General features: G+C 34.1%; 1 protein-coding gene across 2 annotated transcripts in view; it reads right to left on the reverse strand.

Moving 5' to 3' along the window:
• Nucleotides 1–24559, reverse strand: part of LOC149556938 (uncharacterized) — a 264534-nt gene that overhangs the window by 94668 nt on the left and 145307 nt on the right. The window lies entirely within an intron of this gene.

Below are 24559 nucleotides of genomic sequence, written 5' to 3' on the forward strand. Positions count from 1 at the left end.
ACAATGATGTTCTCCTTACTGCAGGGATTAATTCTTACCATATTAACAATTTGCACTACAAAAACTTTTTAATGGTATTTCTACTATGCAGTAACACATTTTCATCATAGTGACTTGAACTTCGTATTAAAGCTTCATGAAGCTATAATCTACAATGGCATGCTTTTTCTAAGTCTATTATCATATATTAATGTGATGTGTCTTGTGACATATACTTAAACAATGCCTCTTTGAATTGTATGCAACATATATGATTCTTGTGGCAATTGATAATGTCATTTTAAAGATAATTGGTCCATGGGAGGTTTAATGGTCAACTATGCATTGAGTTCTATAGCATACATCTTGTTTTCCTTTGCTACTCTCTATAAAACTCAGTTCTAAGTTATCAGATCGAGTTCAGCAACGTTTGGATACGAAAACCTGGTACATGGCTTCGTGAAAAAATTAACCATTATGGGCTGTATGAGTATGACAGAGCAAATGTGAAATAAATGTGTGTTTGGAGGCTTCATAATGGACCGTTTTATAGTTAGAACTCAAAAAAAAATTTAAATGTATTTTTTATGTTTTTGGGCCCACTTTATAAGCTGGGCGTCGTGGGTTCTCACAGATCTACGTGGGTCCATGCTCAGTCCGCTTGGGTTCGGGCTGGGTTTCGGCAGGATCTGCTCCCAGCCCTGTGTGTCTGCCTGGGCCTAAACCCTCACGGGTACCCGTATCTGGTTAGCACCCAGACCCAGTTTGATAGTCCAGGGTGCAAACCCAGTAGTTTGATTCTAAAGCATACATCTTGTCTGCAACGGCCACCCTCTATATTTAAACCAAAAAAGATTCTGCCAACTTGTAAATTATTCAATTATAACACACAGGCATTTTGTTAAACACTGATTAGAACTTCGGAAATGAATTGACAATGCATGAGTTGAATTTTTAAGCACGGCTAACATAATCACAAACTGATATCAGAGATAATCAAATACAACAATAACATTTCTAACCATACAATCAGCTGAATAAGTGTAGTCCTTAGTATAAACCACTATAAATTTTTGAATTAAACTTGTAATATAATTTCCTTATCACAAGCCACTGTTAGCATAGAACAGACATGTTCATTAACTTAAAAATTCATAACAGCATGTCTGAAAATTATTCAATAGATGGTACGTGCTAAGATAGTAATTTTAATCAAAACTATCCTCCTAGTTTCTGTCACAGCATATATACTTCAATGTACACCTAAAACTAGTTTACAGATGACTACAGTGTGCACTTATTGCTTTGATTGAATTCTGAAAGTCAAGTCTTCTATGCTCCTTCAGGGTTGAATGTCTTCTTCCCAGCACTAATCTTCTTATGCTGACTCTTTTAAAAGAGTGGAGGCCAATCCAAAATTCATTAATATGCATAGCTAGAACAATTTCATTAATTTTCTCTGAACTCACTCCATTCCACTTGATTTTCTTCATGCGCTGATGGACCTGAAACATAATAAGAGTGCTAATGCTGTAGAAGTCCTCAATTACCATGATACTCTCAAAAGCCATTTCTCTTTGTTTTCTCTGGCATCTAGCAAGAAGAGATCTATTATGTTTTTCTGTCTCTCATTCCCAGTGCTAACCGATTTTCTTAGATAAGTCCTATCACCTTAGGAATCTTTCAAGTGGAAACCACCTCTTTATATAACAACATTGACTCCACTTTGACCCATAGAACCTGCAGTTGAAACTCAATGATCTTTCAATCTTTTTACAAACTTTTGACTGTCTTTATTCATTTTTGAATGGCCATGGCAACCTAAAAACTATGATTTGTTTATTTAGAGCCTTCATTGACTCCTTTCACTCTTCTAGATCTCCACTGGCATTTTCTCCTAAGACTTCCAAGCCTTAGACTTTCAAGCCTATAACAAAATCTTCCCTTTCTATGTGAGTCGACCAGAATGAAAGGCCCATCAAACTTATACAAGCTCTGTTTCTTTTTCCAAAGAAATGTTAAGAAACTCAAATTTAATCTGTTGTGGCTAGTGTAAACCAGCCTTAGAGATGCCACACGAGGCCTTGGAGCTTTTCAAGATAATTCAATTCTTCTTATACAAAATATTAAAGACATATGGCTGAGAAAGACTCGTAATGTTTTTTCTCCCTAATTCTCTACTCACTGAATATCCTTCACTACAATTTCTGATATTTTATGTTGAGCACACATAAGATATAATGAATTATCAATTCCTTGCAAAATTAGCAAATATAAACCTGTAAATCCAATGAAATGCAAAGATGATACACCCTTCTGCACATTACTCAAACCCCCAACAATGAAACTTGAGCATAGTCTCTCTTTAAAACTATCAGCAATCAACCAGGGAGGATCTTTCACCACCATGGATGATATTCTTCAAGAGCATTTTTGCCACACTATACGGATCACTACTTCACAGGGGGTGGACATGGAAGCACTTGTGGTCACTCCCATAGGAGTATCCCCAACACAGGCTAATCCAACCATCCCCGCCTCTGTACCATCAGTTCCTTGAGAGATCATGCCCATTGCTGCTCCAGAAATTTAGAAGGAACATGACACAGGGATGGATGAAGAGAATGAGGAAAATGCTTTTTAGATGGGAGTAGAGGATATACCGCCACCCTCCCCACATTATGGGAGTACAAGAGGATATAGATCTCTAGGTGGAAATAATAGGAATGGAAGGTGAGCATCAGCATGCAGGAGGCGGACTTACGGAAAGCACAGAGAGCATAACACTCATCCGGGAGTGTACATAGTGATTCCTAGTTGAACTAGAAACCATGACTCGTGCCATAGATGAGATGATGCAACAAGCAAAGAAAGTATATAGGAGATTGGTAGTATTGGCAGCAGAGTCCCTCTTACAATTCATAAAGGAAGGTTGTCAGGAGGACTTTAGGAGGATCTTCACATAACACGGATGGCCCAGCGAGGACATGGAAGAACAAATACAGCAATGAAGAGCCCCACAGACCATATAGGTATCTAGCGGACAAACAACCATGGTGCCTATCCTCTCACAAACGGAGCAAACATTTAGGTCCACTTTTATGGAGTTACAGAAGGTAACATGGAAAGTGACTAGCATAGAAGGAGAACAGGTCCTCTTCAAGACAAAGGTAGAGAAGTTGGAGATGCATTGGGACTTCTGCAGACAGACTGCACAAGCCAAACAGGTGACAGCAGAGAAGCACCTAAAACTCCTTCGACAGCAGCTTAAACAAGTCACTATATCCACCACTTCAATGACGCCTTCTCACTCGTCCCAGTGACACACACTAGCATGGTTTAACTTTTAGTTGTCTGAAAGACAACAACCTTTTTTTTTTCTTTTTTTTTAATAAATATTTTGCGGGGGATGGGGTTGATAATGTAGGCTAGTAATAAAGTAATTAGTGAAGAAAATAGACTTGTTATGAAATCAGTCATGACGGTTTCCTTAACCAACTCAACTGCTATATAGGGATTGTTGGCAACTTGGGAAGTACAGTAGTATGGGAATACTGGTAATGTTAGTAATGTAATTATTGGGAACAATCAATGAAGTAATCTTTTGCCATTGTTGTGTGTTGTCTATGATATTGTTACTTATTCTTCTGGTTATCTAGTTGCATTAGTATGTAGGTTTTGTGCTAATACTATTTCCACATTTGGCAAATGAACTCCATATTTCGTATATAAACACTTCCATACCTGGTCACTAACACTTCCACACATGCCATATAACATAAAGTTAGGAAAAACTCGCCAACTTTCAACAAAAGCTCGGGAACATAAACAAAATGCATATATTTAATTAAAAATGTTCTTTGTCTGCAGAATTCAATGAGAACATGCATCCAATGAGTCAAGAAATGAGAACTGAAAAGAAACGAACTTAATCTAGATATATTTAAGCACAAAGAAGGTACACAATCACATTCTCATGAGGAATGTTGATGGTTGGAAGCAAAATAGTAAATAGTTTATGTAATACTAAAAGTAAATACATCATTACAATCACATCTTCCTATTCCCAGCTCTAATTAAAAGCTAAGGGAGAGGTAGAACTAGGGGGTCTAGTCCTAGAAGTGTGAACCATGCATGAATGTGCCTCCTCACTTGCTATGTCTTGATGGAGCCTTAATTTTTTCGAAAAATGAGGGCCTCCATTTAAGAAATAATGTTAGAGACTTGATGAAGTATGGTCATTGGTGTCAGTAAATTTGATGTAAGATAGGGATTTTATGTTAAAGTATTCTTGAGCACATACATGAAGACCTTGTGAGCTATTTATAAATAAGACTATGGTGATTGTAGTGATATGGTTAGTCTCATGCTGATAGCCAATTGGATAAGAAAATATAAACAGATTTCAAGTACAAGATCAATAGTGTATGAGGATTCAATCAGAAATATACAAACAATAACAGCAGGGTGGCACATGGAAGTTTATACTCAGAATTGCTCAGAAGTCAAACATGAATAACTCTGTTTAATTCACTGAAACTATATGTAGCAATTATGCTTTGAAAATGAAAATGGCAGTAGTTAACTCTCATACAACTATTCTGGTATAGAATAAAAGCAGAGACAAATTTCTATGATCAAGTTCTTTAAGGAAAGGTTACAAGAAGATTTAAAGTAGATACACCAACAAATATGAAACAGAAAATACAGTGTTAACAGCTTAGAGCATGATTTGGTCAAGTATAGAATATCTGTACAGCAACACACAGAGAAGTGGCAAGCTACACAACAGAGTGTAGATGATTTATATTAAGTACAAGTGTTCCAAATTAGACTTGTAGGCTTAAAAGCATTTCAGTATGTATTAATTTAAGAAGGTAACAGAACTACACAAGGTATGGAAGATTATGAAGTTACTTTCAGTTCATTGGCGCTACAGCAGTCCAATCAAGATTAATAATGGATGAATTCATCAAAAATACAATCAGAATAATAACAGTATATGACATAATGCTGCAAGCAATCTGAATTCGCCATGCACTGACAGAGTACAAATATTAATCACATAATACACATTGCACATATGCAGGAAGCACCGGAATATCACAAACTGGTTAGTTGATGATTAATGCAGTTCTGATAAGCCTCATCTATTCCCCTGCATACATAATGTCAAAATGAAGAGCGGTTCATATTTTGGAGAAGCGATAAGTATATCACACAAACAAAGACGACAATTATAAATTCTTCAGTGACTGTGTATATGAAGCACTATATTGTATCTGTTATGTCTAAAGGAGACATGCCGAAAAGATCTAAAGTGATTATCAATTACAAAGCGGATTAACTATGGTGGATAAAATACAACAGTTAAGTATAAAAGAATTCCTGTTTATAAGAAATATTGTAAATACAAATGCAAATACAGAGGACCTGGTGACAGAATCCAACCAAGAGACTCCCATCATGACAATGGTTAGATTGACTCTCATAAAATGGAGATAGAAGAGAACTTTTATGCAGTGAGATTAGTAGCCAGGTCTTTGATTCGTATGTGCTATAGACTTGAGGATTACTGGGAAGATAGTATTCAGTTGAACTAAATATTTTATTTTATTTCCTCAAGTCCCACTCAAACTCGAGCCCTCTCATTTTATCCAAACTTTTAATTGCTAATAAGACACCTGTGAACCCAAAATGGATGAAGGCACCTGAAGCATTCATATACATATCATGATTTGAAGTTGTTATCAGAGGTGTGTTGATGTGTACAAATTCAAGCGAAATCTTGATATTGCAATTGACACAAGAAAATTGCTGTTAGAGAATGGACGGCAATGACTGATCTGCATCGAACAATAAATGTGGTGGTCTTTATCGTTGCCTATTTACTATTTGATATTTTTATGAGATAAATAACATGGTCGATTTAAACTTCTGGTTATGTTTAGTCAAGATTACATTACAAGTTTATATTGGTCGGTTATTTGTTATGAAGAGGTGTGATGGTAAAAAAAGGTTTCTCCATCTTTTATAAATAGAGTGTAAAGTCAAAAGAACACACAGATTTTCATATAGCCAAGATGCAATTTCAAATTTTGGAAACATGGAGGCAATCCTGAAGAGAGTGTTATTACAATATCAATGTGTACAGCTTTTGAAAGGAAGGTTCTGGAATGCATCTCAAATACAGGCATGTCAATTGATGAAATAGTTTCAGCATAACCTGTAAGAACCAATTACTATTTTTAGTATTTTATATGAGGCATAGAGGTTAGATTGTTAGTAGGTTTTGTCCTTTATAACCATTCATAAACTTGTGAACAATTTAATTATCTCATTTGCAGCAAAGATTTATTACAGCATCTTGAATTAGTAATTTCTACGATATAAAGAAGGATTAGCCTGTCTCAATATCTTTCTCCAGTTTGTCTCCCCATCAAAGGAGTTAAAATCTAATATGGACTAGTTTAAGATTGCATATTTGATTGATCTTTAACCTTTCGATAATTGAATAATTGACAATAGAAATCTATACAATTTTATAAAGTTGTACATAATAAACATACATAACATTGACTCAATTGCCCATTACAAATAAGGCACTGGTTCCTACCTTCTTATGCTGTGTTCATTCAGTTCATAATTGGAAATTTAGAGATTGTTTTCTATCTTATTTTTACAGAGACTTGATCTATGCATTTATTATCATTAAAGTAAACATCTTAATTTCAAATATCTTTAATTTTAAATAATTATATTCTTGTTAATATTTCAGGATATTGAAGTCTTAACAAATTTAATGTAATTAGTGAAGTTTTGAATTCAAAATAATTGAAGTATTTTATATCAATTTGAAGTGGTGCAAAATAGAAGATTCCTTAAACCCTTGCCTCTTGGAAGTTTCTTCTTTTGTTGCACTTGTGATCAGACTTATCTGCTTTAAGAACAACTGAACCCAGGAGATTGACTCAAGATTAGGTGCACCCACCTTGGCCCTGCAGAGCCAAAAGCGCAGAGGATCTGCATTGAATCGATCAGTCCTATAAAGTTGTCCTTCGACCCATTGGAATACCAGCATTGAGTTGGTGAGGCTCATAGGATTCCAATATGTGGTTTTGGGAACCAACATGTCTCACTCAATTTGTAGCTCATACTCCATCTTGGATGTAGCTCTAGCTCTAGCTCTAGCTTCTCCTGGCACTAGCAATGACTACTCATTCAATTCTATGTCATCTAAAGCCTGCCTCTCCAACTCACTGACGTCATCCTCTTCAAAAACCTCAAATCCTTCCAAATCTGCTTCAAATCAATAGAAATTAATTTCCAAGTGTTTAGAATACAAGTAATGTTTGGGAGACTATATTCCCCTCTTAGCAAAATACAACTCAAAAAATGAGAAATGAAATTGATTTAAGTTGTATATTGCCCTTAAATGTTGTTACATATCTACGATCGAGTTTTTAACAAAACCTCAACGAGTTGTTTGCAAGAACTCAAAAAGTATTCCACAAGTTTTTGCCAAAAATTCAGCAAGTTTTTGTACCAATAAAAGTCATAAAAACTCATCGAGCCAAAAAACACAACCTTTTTTTTGCAACTCGAAGTACTCTACCAATAGTACATCTATGCTCATAAATAATTGATTGGTCAATGGTTGTGTTTCTCTTGGCAAGAGTGAAGCTATATAAATAGATTTTGTATCGTCAAAATGAGAAATACAATCTAGTCAGATCAACTCTAATTGTTAGCTAATCATCCCTAGTCTAATTGTGTTATAACTTCACATTGATTAAATATATACTTTTACAATATTTGTTATACACATTATTGATTATATTCATAATTTCAAACCTCGTTTTATAAAATAGGAGTATAAACATTTAAGAGGTATAAGAGTTTTATAGATTAGCCAAATTATAGGAAGTTTTACAACCAATTTGTAGAGCACACACATGCACTCTTTTATAGAACATGTTGCTAATATAGAACATGTTGCACTCTTTTATAGCACACACATGCACTCTTTAATAGAACATGTTGCTAATATTTATAGAACATGTTGCACTCTTTTATAGAGCACACACATGCACTCTTTTATAGAACATGTTGCTAATGTTGCAGAGCCAAATTTCAAATCAGCTCATCATCTCCTTCACTCCTCGGTCTCCCACCTGAGGAACAAAGTGGTCGCTTGGCCCTTCCTCAAACCATACTAGATCTAGGAAACCCTGAAGATAATTCACATGGCACACCACCTAACCTCCGACAACTCCGTGAGACGATCCATCACCTCCACACATCTTTGCCCCAAGTAATTTTCAGTCCTACTCAACTTCTCACCTACTAGGAGTTCCTCATCTTTTGGGATTTTCTTTCTTTCATCTTTCAAGTTTTGTTCTTTCTACGAACAACTTTTCATGCACCAGTTGTAGGTTGTGGCCCTAATGTACCCTTTTCAATCCCTTACATCCATTTGTCTTCTCTTGTTGGACACTAATAAATTCATCTCATCATATCTTGTCGTATCTACGAGTGCAATCGGGTGATGAAAACAATGGTCCATTGCCCTTCTTAAAAATTATGTAAATCATCAAGTATGAGGTCACAAATTTTCTTATTATCAACTGAACTCCAAATGAATGTGTCAAGGCAAACAAGAACCTCTACATTTGCTTTGAAAGTAGAGGAGATATAAAACTTAAGGTTCAAATCCTAGGTAGAGGCATGAATACATTAGTAGGATTGTTAGCTCAATCGTCAATCAATTATGCATCAAATGGGTTAATATTTAGTCTTGTTTCACTTGTATACATGTCGTATCACCTCTTTAACCTTATCCATGGCCTCATATAGATGGACCATGAAGTTATTATCCCCATCCACTATTTATAGAATCCCTACCAATTGCTCTGGCATTTACAAAAATAAAATGAGGAAAATCAGCAAATTGTAACATTAAAAAAAGAAAAAATCAGCAAACAACATTTGAGAACTTAAATGTGATATCACAATGAATTAAGCCACAATTATAGAGCCATCATAGACAACTAAAGTTCAATGGTAGTCAAACCTGGTAAGACGGTCGTATTAATATTAATAGCAATGTACATGAGTAAGAATATTGCGAATAATAATGTCCTTAGACAAAAGAACAAGACAATATTGTTGCTAAGAGAGGAACAACATTATAGAAGATTATAAAAGATTATTAACAAGCAACCGATGTGATTCATTAACAATGATAATAAAGATAGGTAGAGATTGGCCCGATGTCAGAGAAGAGGTAACCCGTCAATACGATATGGTGGAGCTCATGTTTTAAAGGCTTCGTTTTCGCACAAGAGTTTTCATAGCATATATCAATGATTATAAGGAATCAAATTATATGAACAAGGAACAACAAACTGTTGTTGTACGCCATAGATTCAAATAGTCTGTTTTGATGCTAGACAACTTTCTCCAGATTAGAGACCCACTTTGCTCATTAGACACAAAATATAGATTGTCCAATCACAGGAATTATGTGTCAAGGAGGTAAAGGACAACAAGATGAAGCTAGTAAGCACTCTTGACAAGTTTGGCCAGATCCTAATGAAGGTTGTGAGTAATGTTTGCTTTGTATTTTTGTGGCAGGTGTATTGGTTACTTATAAACCTCCAAATCCTTGGCCTTGAATCGCAAAAGGTTATGGCTATTGTCAGTAAATTCTATATTGTAGCCAACCTGTAGAATTGTATCCGAAAGGGCGCGTGATGGTTGAGTCACCTCTTCAGGAAAGTATATGTACATCATCCATAGGGACTATTGGATGATCATAATTTATCATTGTAAGCATTGTACTTGGAGTGCATATTGCATATATGAATAAAGTCTGTGGTTTGTGTTACAGATCTAATAAATGCGATAAGTATCCTTTATATGAATAAAGTTTGTGTTCTGTGTTACATCTTAATCTATTGAATGCAATAAGTATCCTTTCGGTAAAAGGATACTTATTGCATTCAATAGATTAAGATGTAACACAGAACAAAGACTTTATTCATATATGCAATATGCACTCCAAGTAACAACACTTACAATGACAAATTATGATCATCCAATAGTCCCTACAGACGATGTACATATGATTTCCTTATAAGGTGACTCAACTGTCATGCCCCCTTTTCGATACAATTCTACCCGTTGACTACAATATAGAATTTACCAACAACAATGGCCAAGGTTTTTTCTTTTGTGAGGAATGCCATATTCGAAAAGTATGACTACATTGTCCACGCTAGTGAAGATATTGCTCTTTCACCATCTCCAACCATGAAAGAGGAAAAAGTCATTACACTGAAAAAAGTCCAAGTAGAAGAAGCAAACATTACTAGTCAAACCAAGCTATAAACAACACAAATCCAAGAATTTAGTTCTAATTAAGAAGTTTAATTTAAAAATCTTCCAAACTATTAACAATTTTTAATACAAAGAACTTGTACAAGGGTCTCAAATAAATGACTATAATATACCATGGAGGTTAAAATTAAAGAAGGAAAAATTATGTAGAAAATATAGGGAATTTAGAAGATTTGCTATAGATTTTGATCTGAATTGTGATTACAAGGTCATAGAGGATGGCTATTGGCACTCATGAATAAATGCTCGGCCACCAAAGGTAAGAAAGGATCCTCGAGTGGTAAGCAAGACATCTCCACAAGCTAATATTGGCAACTTTTATGATCCATTTGTGCCATCTATTATGGTTACGGATGAAGTCATAGATGATGCAGTCTCTCTAACCGCAACTTGTAAGTTTTCTACAAATTCTGATGGAATAATGCTTATACATATTACCTTCAACCTTGCTAGGAATAGTTCTTAAATATTTTGGACAAAATATTAATTGTTCTTGGTGAATGTTGTATAATTCTGCAAATCATTTTTTTTCCTAATATAAAATCGCTCAAGGTAGTAATGCTAGAAGAGCAGACTTGTGTGTTTAAATGTGTGTCTTCTATCCATGTCCTTGATTCTCAAATAGTCAGCCCTCCATAAAACATATTTAATTTACCAAGATCGGCGTCCCTAAATATATGTCTATTAGTTAGTTAAACTAACTACATTTAGGCAATTAGGAACATTACGAAAATGTTCCCAAATGAAATGCTAATCTGCGTGATAAATTAAACTCTTCTAAAGGCTAAACCAACAAATGCATTACCAGATCTATTTGATTTGAGAAAACAGATCATTACATCACCAGAGTTACAAATAGAATTAACACTCCCTCTTAACTTGATAATCATAATGAGAGATAACATATCTAACACCATCAATATTAATAACTAAGCATAGATTGATACTTTATATCTATCTGAATCTTCTAAGCATGTGGTATCATTGTACACATGATACTTTGTCATATACCTATAATATGAATTATCACCTAGTCTTGTGATAAAAGTATTGCATGGAATGCAATACATAGGATAAAATCCGGAGAGTGATTAAATTCTTTCTTTATCCAAGTTGTGACTCATAGGTACTGACAAGCCTACATCACAATATGATCCTGAGTTAAAATCTGCCAGTACACAGGATAAAATCTGGAGAATGATTAAATTCTTCCTTTATCCAAGTTGTGAATCATATGCATAAAAATGCCTACATCACAATGTGATCTTGAACTCATCCAGCTCTAACAACAGCTCTCTATTGTTCAGTATATTATCTCAAAGATTGTCATCTCTCATAATGTCTTTTATACAAGTGTTCATTATCTCAGAGATCGTCACCTCTTAGATAATAAATAAAAATGGTGAAGCCCATAATAGTCAATAGCCTGACAATAATAATTTTAACACAAAATTATTTCGTTAATGATTTAAAGAATACAAATGTATTATAATTCAACCATACCAAGTCCTTTTCTGAAGTGAACTATCTTCACTTGACAGAGAGGTTTGGTAAGAATATCTATTCTCTGATCTGAAGTGCAAATGTATTCTAACTTGACAATTTTCCTATCTACCATATCTCTTACATAATGGTAAGGAATTTCAATATGCTTGAATTTGTCATGAAAAATTGGATTCTCGGAAAGCTTGATGGAACTTTGATTATCAAAGTGAATGATAGTCGTATTCATGGGTTGATCAAATAATCCAAAAGTATCTTTCTAAGCCAAACTACTTCCCGAGAAGCCATTGCAGCTACAATGTATTCAGCTTCTGTGAAACTCTGTGCTATTGATGACTGCTTTATGCATATCCACGATATCATTGTTGAGCCTAAATTGAAACAGCATCCTAAAGTGCTTTTCCTATCAGTAACACTTCCAACCCAATTTGAGTCTGTGAATCCATGTAAGCTCAAGTCAACTTTCTTATACTTAAGCCCAAGAATATGAGTGCCTTGTAAGTATCTCATAATGTGTTTGACTGCAACTAGGTGAATCTCCTTTGGCTCACACATAAACTAACTTAAGGCATTGATAGCATAGCAAATATCAGGTCTTGTATTTACCAGTTACATAAGAGACCCAATCATCTGTCTGTAAAGAGTAGAATCTATTGAAGGTAATTCTATCGCTGCTTCCTTAAGTTTGTGTAGATTATTTCTTGCATTGATCTATAAGATGATCATCGCCTGTTATCAGTAAAACATCAACATATAGTGTCAAAATTATCATATCATCTTTATCCCTTTTATAATAGAGATTTGGATCAGCTTTATTCTTAGGAAATCCTAAACTGGTGAGATATGTATCGATTCTCATACCATGCCCTTGGAGCCTGTTTAAGCCCATAGAGAGCTTTATTGAGTCTGCATACAAAGACTTTAGGATTATGAGTTTCAAATCCTTCAAATTGTTCCAAATATACCTCTTTTATAATCTTTCCATTTAGAAATGTTGGTTTCACATCCATCCGATGTACTTTTCATCCCTTTGATGTTGCAATAGCCAAGACTTTTCTTATAAAGGTGTATCTAGCAACTAGAGCAAAGGTTTCTTCGTAATCAATTCCCTCCTTCTGAGAGAATCCTTAGGCTACAAATCTGGCCTTATATATATATCAATGCTACTGTCAGTAGCATGCTTGATCTTAAATATTCACTTAGAAGAAACAAAAGATTTCCCTCAAGCCTTGGAACAATTTCCCAAACATCATTCTTAATAATGGATCGGTATTCTTCTGTCATGGCATCATTCCAAGTTGTATGTTTGATAGCATCTCAAACATTTGTTGGTTCTAATTTAGATAAGTCACTCATGTTTGTTGCATAGCTAGAAAATCTTTTGGGTCTTTTTCTCTCTCTGAAGGTTCTAGATGGTGGAGCAAAATCTTGTGCTTCTTCTACGGTCTTAATAGCCCAAAGTGTTTTTTTCTTAGGATTTTGAGTTTCCTCAAGATTAAGGTTTTGAATCTCACCTTCGATTTCTCCAATGTTTTCCCTTTGAAACTTAGGATCATGATTCTCTTCAAAACAAAGAGTATGAGATGGGTCTTTAGAACTTAGGGCGCTATCGAATGCAAGCTCTTCTTCAACGATAACATCTCTACTAAGTTCAATGTTCTTCTGACCAAGTATAAAAAAATTTGTACGCTTTAGAGGTTTCACTAAACCCGACAAAAATACCTTTCCTTCTGGGCAGTTCTAACTTAGTTCTCTTTTCTTTTTGAACATGTATGACCTTAAAAAAGACTTCAGGAGTTTTATCACTAAGGTGGGAGTGAGGGGTTTTGTTTTCAATATAGACAGTAGTACATGACGCTTCTGCCCAAAGATAAAATTCTACATTTTGATCAAGTACATAGCTCTTGCCGCTTCTATAATTGTGCAATTCCTCTTTTCTGCTAAACAAATCTGAACTATATTCCCCTCCATTGTCAGACCTAAAAGTTTTAATTCTATGTCCTAATAGGTTTTCAGTTAATGTTTTGAATTCTTTAAATTTCTTAAGGATTTCTTCTGATGCTTTACATTTTAAGAAGTAAATCCATGTTTTCCTAGAGAAATCGTCCATAAAAAGTATATAGTACAATAATCCTCCAAGAGAAGGAACAAGCATAGGTTCACACAAATTTGAGTGGACTAATTCTACGACATTGTTAGACTTTCTAGAGCTAATTTGAAAGTCTTTTGGTGTTCTTGCCTAGTGCACGTCCTTTGCATATGCTTGAATGATCTTTATTTAATTTAGGTAAACCAGTAACCATCTTCTCCATAGTCAATAAGGCTTTGAAGTTAGATGCCCTAACCTTTTATGTAACAATTTGTTTATATCGGCAGCTTCATGGATTAAGGCTTGAATAGGTTCAGTTTTTAATTCATACAAGTATCCCTTTCTTTGACCAATCAACTTTGATTTCTTAAATGAAGACTTCTTAGACCAGGTAACTACTTTACCATCCATGAATGCAACCTTATGTCAATCATCTTCAAGTGTTGTAACAAAGATTATATTCCTCTTGATTCCTAGTGCATAGAGTACCCTTTCGAGAGGAAGAGAAATACCCGACTTTAGTTTCAAGGTGCAATTCCCAATTCCTTTGTCAGGATGAGTGGAATTATCACCTATGGTAACTTCGTCATTTCCTTCTTCTCATATCGAGTCTAGTACTTCTTTGTATCCTGTAAAGTGTCGAGATGATCCACTATCAATTACCCATGCTTTGCTTGATACTTTATTGATAGTGTTGAACACAAAACACATTTCTTAGGATCATAATTTCCTCTTTCCTAGTAATATTTGTACAATTTACTTGCTGCTTTGTATTCTCTAGGCAATTTGTTTTACAGTGTTCAAATTTCTCACATTTAAAGCATTTTACTTTGGATAAATCTCTCTTAGGTTTGTCATTTCTTTGATGAGCCTTCTTCTTCTTGAAGTGCTTCTTCTTACTTTTATAGCAATTTGTGTTGAGAACATGAAGTTCTTCATCTTCAGTTTTCAATTTCCTTCCTTTCTTGAGTTGTCTAGATTCTTTTTGAAGGCAATCTCCTTTAAGTCTATTGAAGTTTGGAAGTTTGTCTCTAGCACTTACTCCTTGTGAGAATATTTCCAATGAATTTGGTAATCCATCTATTGCCACTAATGTTAGTTCTTCATCATCAATTATGTATCCAATGCTTGTGAGTTCATCTCTTAGACTACCCACCCTTAGGAAGTATGAATTCATAGATTCTCCCTTCCCTATTTTTATATGATTTAGTTGCCTTTTTAGTGAAAGGGTTCTAGCTACATTATTAACCTCATGCATTTATTAATGCACTCATCATATTGAATGATGTCAGATGTTTCATTAGCATAGCTATTATTTAATTTTTAACTCCATCTAATATGATTTTCATAGCTTTCCTGTTACCTTTGCTCTACATAGTTTTGTAAGGATCAACATTAGGTTGCTTGGACTCCTTATCAACAAACTGTGTTACATCATTTTCTTCAAGAGCCATCATAATTCTGAATTTTCATGCAATGAAGTGGTCTTTTCCATCAAACCTGTCCTCGGGTCTGATTGCATTAGCCATCGTAGGTAGAAGGATGTTGCTAGATACGTTTTAAATCTAATTATTAATTTGCACAGCCAAAGTTTGACTACTAGAGCTCTAATACCATGTATGTTTTCTTCAAATTTTGATGTAATAATGCTGATATATTACCTTCAACCTTGCTGAGAATAGTCCTTAAATATTCTGGACAGTATATTAATTGTTCTTGGAGAATGGTCTATAATTCCAAAAATCATTTTTTTTCCTAATATAAAATCGCTCAAGGTAGTAATGCTAGAAGAGAAGACTTGTGTGTTAAAATGTGTGTCTTCTATCCACATCCTTGCCTATCCTTTATAGTAAACCCAACGGGCATGTCCTTATAGAGGACATGACCCTTTCTAGGTCGGCCCTCCATAAAACATATTTAATTTACCAAGATCGGCGTCCCTAAATATGTCTATTAGTTAATTAAACTAAACACATTTAGGCAATTAGGAACATTAGGAAAATGTTCCCAACTGAAACGCTGATCTGCATGATAAATTATACTCTTCTAAAGGCTAATTCAACAAATGCATTACAAAATCTGTTCGATCTGAAGAAACAGAGCATTATATTATCAGAGTTACTCATAGAATTAACACATCTGAGTCTAGTTTCAGCAAGGGAAAATACTTATACTGTTCCTGTGGAGGAGACTACAGCAAGGAGTTAAATCAATACCTATGCAATTTACTCTGTGCACTTGGAGATGCTCAATATCATAAACATTTGTTATGAATCCTAGTATGTGTCTCTCTCCGACGTACACCTCCAGCAGCCAGGGTGCGGATGGAAAGAACTTTAGATATTACTTTGACTTTAAGAAATTTGAAGAAGACATTGATTACATGGCAACTCTAACAGACCACAAGCGGTCTGTATCCAAGTAGCAAGGTGGTGGTGCTTGGACACTTCAATGAGATGCTTGAAGCGAACATCGTGGAGTTTATGTAACCCAGAAATGATCTTTTATGCACATACATCACACATGCACAAGGATGAATTGGCATGAAGAGGAAAGAAAGTTAGAAATGTGCCTTAATGTCAAACTAGAACCTACATATGATTAAGAAATAATCCGATGATGTTGAAAGCTACTAAAATTAATAAAATATTATCTTCAACAAACTAATCGATCAAATTAAAAAGGGGTGTGATTACAATTACGAGGTGTAATTTATTTCCAAAGAGATGTGACTTTTTTATTTTCGTAAGTCACACACTTCATTTGCATAAGATATAAATTAGACTTACATTATTTAAAAAGGGAAAAGCAATAAAAAATACTGAGATGTATATAGAGCTTGCAAGGAGGGTTGTGAATTTAAAAGCATGAAATATAAATTGATATATTATATCTTAATGATTAATAAAAGTCTATTTGTTCATGTCCATTTAAAGCAAAGAGAATAACATACAATTTGGTTTTGTCCTTTATGATCAATAAGGCGACTATTGCATTATTCCAAATAATGCCTAGATTTATTAGAGCATTCTTTGTTTGATAATCAGGGATAGTGTAAAATATACATGTGTTTCCTTATCTTTGTCTAATTGGGCTTCCCAATAGAGAAGTTAAAATCCTTTTGGACTAGCATCAAATTGCATAGGTGATTTGTCTTCTGCATTTAGAGAAAAGGAATAATTGATAATATTTTAAAGTATAGTCTCATAAAGTTGTACATAGTAATCTTCATTGTGGTAAGCTCTATTGCCCGAATGAACAAGGCACTAGTCTTTGAAATCATTGAAATACAATTATTGGATTTATGGTTGAAGTCCGCAGCTCTTTTATGTATCTCCTTCTTGCAAGCATCAACTCAATTACTGTTAAAACCTTATATAAGAAGTCAATCATTTCAAGCATTCATATAACTTTTAATTTAATCGAGTTTTAAGGATTTTGGCAACTTAAGAACTCACAAGATTTAAATTCGCTATAGAAAAGCTTTAAAACAAGACATAAGGGTTGAAGGAAGGTTTACCCACCTAGGTTTAGTGAAACCTAAAGTGCAGGGAATTGGGGTTACCTGTTCGTTAGCCAAAACTGATTGAGTAATTCTATTGGAAAATTGGCAAAGCTCTTGGATTTCCAATTTCTAGTTTTAGGAACTAAGAGATTAGCGACTCTGTTGGCCAAGTTACACAGAATTTCGGATTCAATGGATCAGAATCAAAAAGCAATTGTATCAATTTGTTTAAAAGTGTAGCCTGCTAGAAGTGAGAATGCGGAAGATCAGCAAATCAATACATTCCTCAAAAGAGGTGGCGACTCTATTCCATAAGATTTCAATTGCTAACTCTGTTGAGGGAGAAGAAAACCTTTTTCTTCCAAATGGCATCAAGCTGTTGGATCTAAAAAGATCTGATTGTAAACCTAACAAGTTGTTCCCAAAGCTTTCACCACTTATACCAAAACACCATGTAGAATGTAATGCACTTCAATAGTTGGCTGCATTTTATACATTCGTAGAAGATTATGAAATTTGTACAGAAGATCAGGCAATGAAGCTATTTGTCAAGACATTAAAAGATAATGCAAGACAAGCCTATGAATCACTACCTACACATAGTATCTCATCTAGGAAGGAATTTGAACAATGGTTATTAACATGTGTTATTATGACTTTCATTATGCAAGTGAGGAAGATAACATGTGTTATTAACAATATGAAGACCAAAGCTGCAACATGGAAGAGGATCCTAACGTGTCTCTACTTGATGCCTTTTTCAGTTTGGAGAGATTTGAAGGGGAGTTTTCAGCACATTTGTTCATATAGACAGAAAGCATTTATCATTAGATACCATCAAACATCATGCATCCATGAGTGGAATTTTTTATAGATAAAATTGACTTGGGAATCTCGCTAGATGACTCTGATTTGAAGCTTCTTTTTTCAGATAATAGAACATGATGAAGACAAGGGAAAATATACCAAAGTGAAACAAGAATCAAATGATGTTTCAGATTCAAATATAAAAGAAATTTTGGACCAAATTGAACAAAAACCCATACATGATGAGACTTGTGTGATGAGAGATACCAGTGCATGTAAATATGAGGAAGAGGATTTTGTTAGCATGGAAGAAAATTCAGATTTGTTAAACATGGAATATAAGAAATATGTTAAGAGAAATGGTTCAAAAGATTTCTCAATGCACCACAATAAACAAGTTAAAGGGATCAGCAAATATTCACGGATTACTAGATGAAAGAGATAATAATTCCCAAGAATTAAATAGTGAACTACATATGGCATATGGACAGGAGGAAGTTTCAAAAGGTGATGTTAATGAAGATATCAGTTCTGTTGATTAAGCAGATGGTGATTATCAGAAGGATGAATTTAACAAAGGTATACATTTTGTTGATATTTTGTGTAATGAAACACATGATGATCTAAATAAAGCTCTCATGAATGTATGCCTGAATTTTCTATGTTCCCAAATCCATTGTTTGAATAAAACAAAAGAAGATATGTCAGAGTTCTATAGATTCTTGAATCCATTGTTTGAAGAAGATTTTCTATGCAATCAAGTACATCAGCATCAAGATGAAGATAGCAGGCCTAATGATAATTCTTAAGTTGATAAAACTCGTGATATGATCACCAATCCATCCTATGAACAGGAATTATCAAACATGTGAAGATGAGATGAAATCGAATTGACACAATGAGGAAAAAGTTGTTACACTAAAAACAATCCAAGTAGAAGAAGCAAATATCATTAGTCAGCCACCCATGTCAGAATGTGACCCAAACCAAGCTATAAATTGAGCAGATCCTAGTATTCTAGTTCTTATTAAAAATTTGAAGATCTTTCAAACTAATAACATTTTTTAATACAAAGTGCCTATAAAAGGGTCTAAATCAAATGAATGTGTGTAACTTGGAGGTTCAGAAGCAAGAACGAAAAATCAAGGAGAAAATATAGGGCTTTCAGAAGTGTTACTAGCCTTTTATCTCAATTGTGATTACAAGGTCACAAATCCTGGCTAATGGCACTCCGAAATAAATGCTCAACCATGGAAGATAAGAAAGGATGCCTGAGTGGTAAACGTGACATCTCCACATGCTAATACTCGCAACTTTAATGATCCCATTATCTCTATGATTTCATTTTGTTCTGGTTACAGATGAAATCATAGATGATGCAATCTCTCTACCCACATCTGAGTCTAGTTTCAAGAAGCAAAGATACTTATACTATTCTTGTGGAGGAGACTATTGCAAGGAGATAAATCAATACCTATAGAATTCACCTGCACACTTGGAGATGCTAGATATCCTAAAAATTGGATATGGATCCTAGTATCTGTCTCTCTTCGAAGTACACCTCCAATTGCAAGGATCGAGATGGAAAGAACTTTAGATATTATTTTAATTTTGAGAAAGTTGAAGACACACTGGTTACATGGCAACTGTAAAAGCCCACAAGTGGCCCGTATCCAAGTGGCAAGGTGGTCGCACTACAACACTGCAATGAGATGCTTGAAGCAAACATGCCGGAGTTTGTGTAAACCAAAAATGATCTTTTATATGCATATATTACACATGCACAAGGACGATATGGTATCAACATCAAAACCAAAGTGCGCATACGCAATGCATGTTGAACAAAGTGACAGGTGTCTACATCATCCAATATAACATGGAGCATGGACACATTTCATAAGTAAAATCCATACATAGGAAAGATTACATCAGAGATGTGTAGTCAACCCTTTTCAACGATACCAAACTCTAGTCAACAAGAGAATCCTCGAAAATTCTCTGATAATGTTGAAAGCCAATAACATTAATAAAATTATATCTTCTACAAACTAACCTGTCAAATTAAAAAGGGGTGTGATTAAAATTAAGAGGTGTAATTTATTTCGAAATAGATATTACTTTTTATTTTCAAAAGTTACACCCTTCATTTGCATAAGATATAAATTAGAGCTACATTATTTAAAAAGGGAGATGCAATCGTGAATTAGTGAGACATTCAAATCATGCAAGGAGGGTGGTGAACTTAAAAGTATCAATTGTAATATAAATTGATATATTATATAGTAATAATCAATAAAAGTTTCTTTGTTCATGTTCATTTAAGGAAAATAGAATAAAGTACAATTTATATTTATCCTTTATGATCAATAAGGCGACTATTGGATTATTCCCGACAATGCTTAGATTTGTGATAGCATTCTTTTTTCAATAATCAGAGATAGTGTGAAATATATGTGTTTCCTCATCTCTATCTAATTGGGCTTCCCACCAGAGAAGTGAGAATCCTTTTGGACTAGTATTGGATTACATATATGACTTGTCTTCAGCATTTAGAGCACTAGAATAATTGATAATATTTTATAGTATCTTCATTGTGGTAAACTCTATTGCTTGAATAAACAAGGCATTGATCTTTGAAATCATTAAAATACAATTATTGGATTTATGGTTGAAGTCAACATTTCTTTTATGTATTTCCTTGAGAGCATCAACTCAATTATTGATAAAATCTTATATGAGCAGTCAATCATTTCAAGCATTCATGTAACTTTTATTTTAATCAAGTTTTAAGGATTTTGACAACTTAAGAACTCACAAGGTTTAAATTCGCTATAAAAGAGCTTTGAAACAGGTCATAAGGGTTTAAGGAAGGTTTACTCGTCTAGATCTAGCAAAGCCTAAAGTGCAAGGGTATTGAGGTCATTCTCATTTGTTGGCCAAATCTGATTGAGTAATCCTAATAGAGAATTGGCAAAGCACTTGGATTCCCGATTTGTGGTTTTGGGAACCAGCAGATTGGCTACCCTTCTAGGGAAAGTTGCTCAAAATATATATTGTAAAGTTACCAAGAATTTCAGATTTCGCTAATCAAAATTTGAAAGCAATTGCAACAATTTGCTTGGAAGCAAACTCAGCTAGAAACAAGACCTCGAAAGATCAGAAAATCAATAAATTCGTCAAAAGATGTGGCAACTCGATTCCATAAAATTTCAATTGGTAACTCTGTTGAGGGAGAACACTTAGAAGGCAAAGGTAGATAATTTTATTGCAAATGTATTAATCATTTCACAGAAAATCTTTTATTGGAGATAGCATTAGGTTGTTGGATCTTGGAAGATTTGATTGTAAACCTAACAAGTTGTTCTTGAAGCTTTCACAACTTGTACAAAAGTTCCATGAAGAGTGGGATGAATCAACACTTCAACAATTGGATGTGTTTTATACATTTGTAGAACATTATGAGATTTGTACAAAAGATGAGGCGATGAAGCTATATGTCAGGACATTGAAAGATAATGCAAGACAAGCTTATGAATCACTATCTACATATAGTATCTCATCTTAGAAGGAAAATCAACAATGGTTCTTATATGAATTTAATTATGCAAGCAAAGAAGATAACATGTGTTATGAACAGGAAGACCAAACCTACAACATGCAAGAGGATCCTAACATGTCTCTACTTGATGCCTTTCTCAGATTGGAGAGATTAGAAGGGAGGTCTATGTCAAATTTGTTCATGAGGATGGCAAGCATTTATCATGAGATACCATCAAACACCATGCCTCCATGCGAGGAATTTCTATAAAAAGAAATTGAATTTGTAATCTCGCCAAATGACCCTGATTAGCAGAAGATGATGAAGACAAGGAAAAATATACCAAGATGAAACAAGAATTAAATGATGTTTCTGATTCAAATATAGAAGATTGCAAGCCTAATGATAATTCTGGAGTTGATAAACTCATGATATGATCTTCAGTTCATCCTATGAGCAGGAATTATATCAAACATGTGAAGATGAGATTAAAGCGGACAAGCACAATGAGGAGAATGTGTTGAAGAATAGTTCTGAAAATTATTCAAGTATCCTATCTGGTTAGATTCTTGATAAAAGGGAAATAATAGTTCTTGAGTAAGAGCTATCTTATTTGCAGTGTGGAGATGGAGAAAACTGTGTACAAGAAGACATCCAAATAGAGAAAACTGATTTAGATGATTGTATTATTGATCAAATGCATACAAAACCTCCATTTAACAAGGACCACAATACAAACATACTGGTAGGATTACCTTGGTCTGTACCCAAAGTCTTGTTTCTTCGCTGGTATGTTTGTTTGGCTTGTTCAACGACTGCAAAGGTGTATGCTTTCGTTTCCTTAGTCGTCAACTTTTGAAGAGTACGTCTTTCCTCTTCATCTAAAGATACTTGCTAATACTTGATGATAGTCTGAATTTTGGTCTTCTTAGTAATCATCATTCTCTCTACCCTATAATGTTACATCCCAATTTTTGACCTAGTTTGAAATATAGCTTTTGAGGTTCGCATGAAGTCAGTTGACAGTTTAATTTGATATAATCTAACGAAATGGTAAGTTAATTGCTCGTTATGATTTCAAGTGCAGATGACATGTTAGTTGATCGTTAATCGCGAATTCATGGAATTAAGATGAAAGGTTAACTGATATGATTATTTATAATTTATAATTTAATTACAGAGAAATTCCTTGTAGGGAGCATGTCAAAGGGGTGGAAGCATTGTCAAAAAAAAATTACATAGGGCATCACCATCATTGGCAGACGGGTAAAAGCCCTAGCGATTTGAAACAGGATACACCGGTGGAATTGCATGAGTTATTTAAATAAATAATTTAAATAAAATAATTGAGTTAAAATATAAAACGTATCTTAAAGAGTTTTAAATTATCTTTTGTCGTAGTATTTTTAATAATTGTTTATAAATGTTCTTTTAAATATAAAATCATTTAGCACCATTATAATTTAATAATAAAATAAGTGATGTACATATTAGATTTTAATGATTATAATAACCTTTAAAACCTTTCATCTTCTTTCTTTCCTTCTTGTCCTTCCTTTCTTTCTTTATTTTCTTTAAATCAATTTGAGAGTCTTTTCGAATGGCTTCTTGTAACTGATGGTAGCCAAAGAGCCAAGCATCTCTTTTTAATAGTCTCTTTGATTGTATTTTGATATAACTCTTACCTTTGTGTGCAACCCGTAACTTCTTCTTTTTCATCCATCTTTATGTTATTGTTTATGCGTTTAATGTGAGGGAGTAATTCTGAGTTTTTAGGGAGCTGACTCTCTTAATTCCTTAGCCATCGCGATCCCTATTTTTGGCTTTTGTGACTGAACTAGTTCGGCAGCTTATCTTGCATTGCCCAAAATAATACCATCATCCACGGGTGACTGATTGAGACAGCAGTTTACATAAGTATAAGTTCAATTTCAGAATCGGGTGACAAGGAAGGAGTCAAGTAAAACTTCTAATCCGATTCATCAACCTGTTTATCCTTTCCTTCTTATTTTATTATTGCAGAACCGGCGGATTAGAATTTGGTCATTTTCATTATAAGTATGCGAAACACATACTGTAATTCGGTTCATCAATTTCTCAATTGCAAGTGCGTCTACTTTCCTTGAGATTTAAGATAGCGAATTGAGCTTGAAGTCTACTGTTTTTCATTAGAATCTGTCGTCTTTCTTTTTATAATATAAGCATTGATAATAGATCATATTTCCCTTCAAGATTGTGATGTACCTGGAAAAGACTACTAACTATCCTAAGAATAGCAAACTGATAATTTATACCCAAGTCTATTATACTCTTTATTAAGTTTGTCATCTTCCCTGAAAGGTTTGCCGACTACTATTTATGTTATTTACTGCAATGATTTATATTCAGGTCTGAGTTCTTTTTATATTGGAATGTGTAAAATTTCTCAGAAATATTTAAGAAAATTATCATCTCAGATAAAATCAATCTCATCCTGATATGAAAATACATAACTAAGAGAGAGATATTGAACCTTGAGCACCAAGGAAATGCAATGAAGTTTAGATTCTAAATTATTCCATTTTTACTCAATCTGGAGATGAATATGAAATCATGAAAAATCCAACGTAATGGAACTAATATAAACACAGACTGAAATATGGTGAACAGTATTTGATTTCTAGTCATTGGAAATTGTTCTTATATTGTAGATGATTCTTAATTCATAAAAGCGTATGAATTATACATATAAGAGATT

This window comes from Cupressus sempervirens, chromosome 5 (assembly GCF_028749045.1).
Source record: "Cupressus sempervirens isolate cs-2001-9-10 chromosome 5, ASM2874904v1, whole genome shotgun sequence".
NCBI lineage: Eukaryota > Viridiplantae > Streptophyta > Pinopsida > Cupressales > Cupressaceae > Cupressus > Cupressus sempervirens.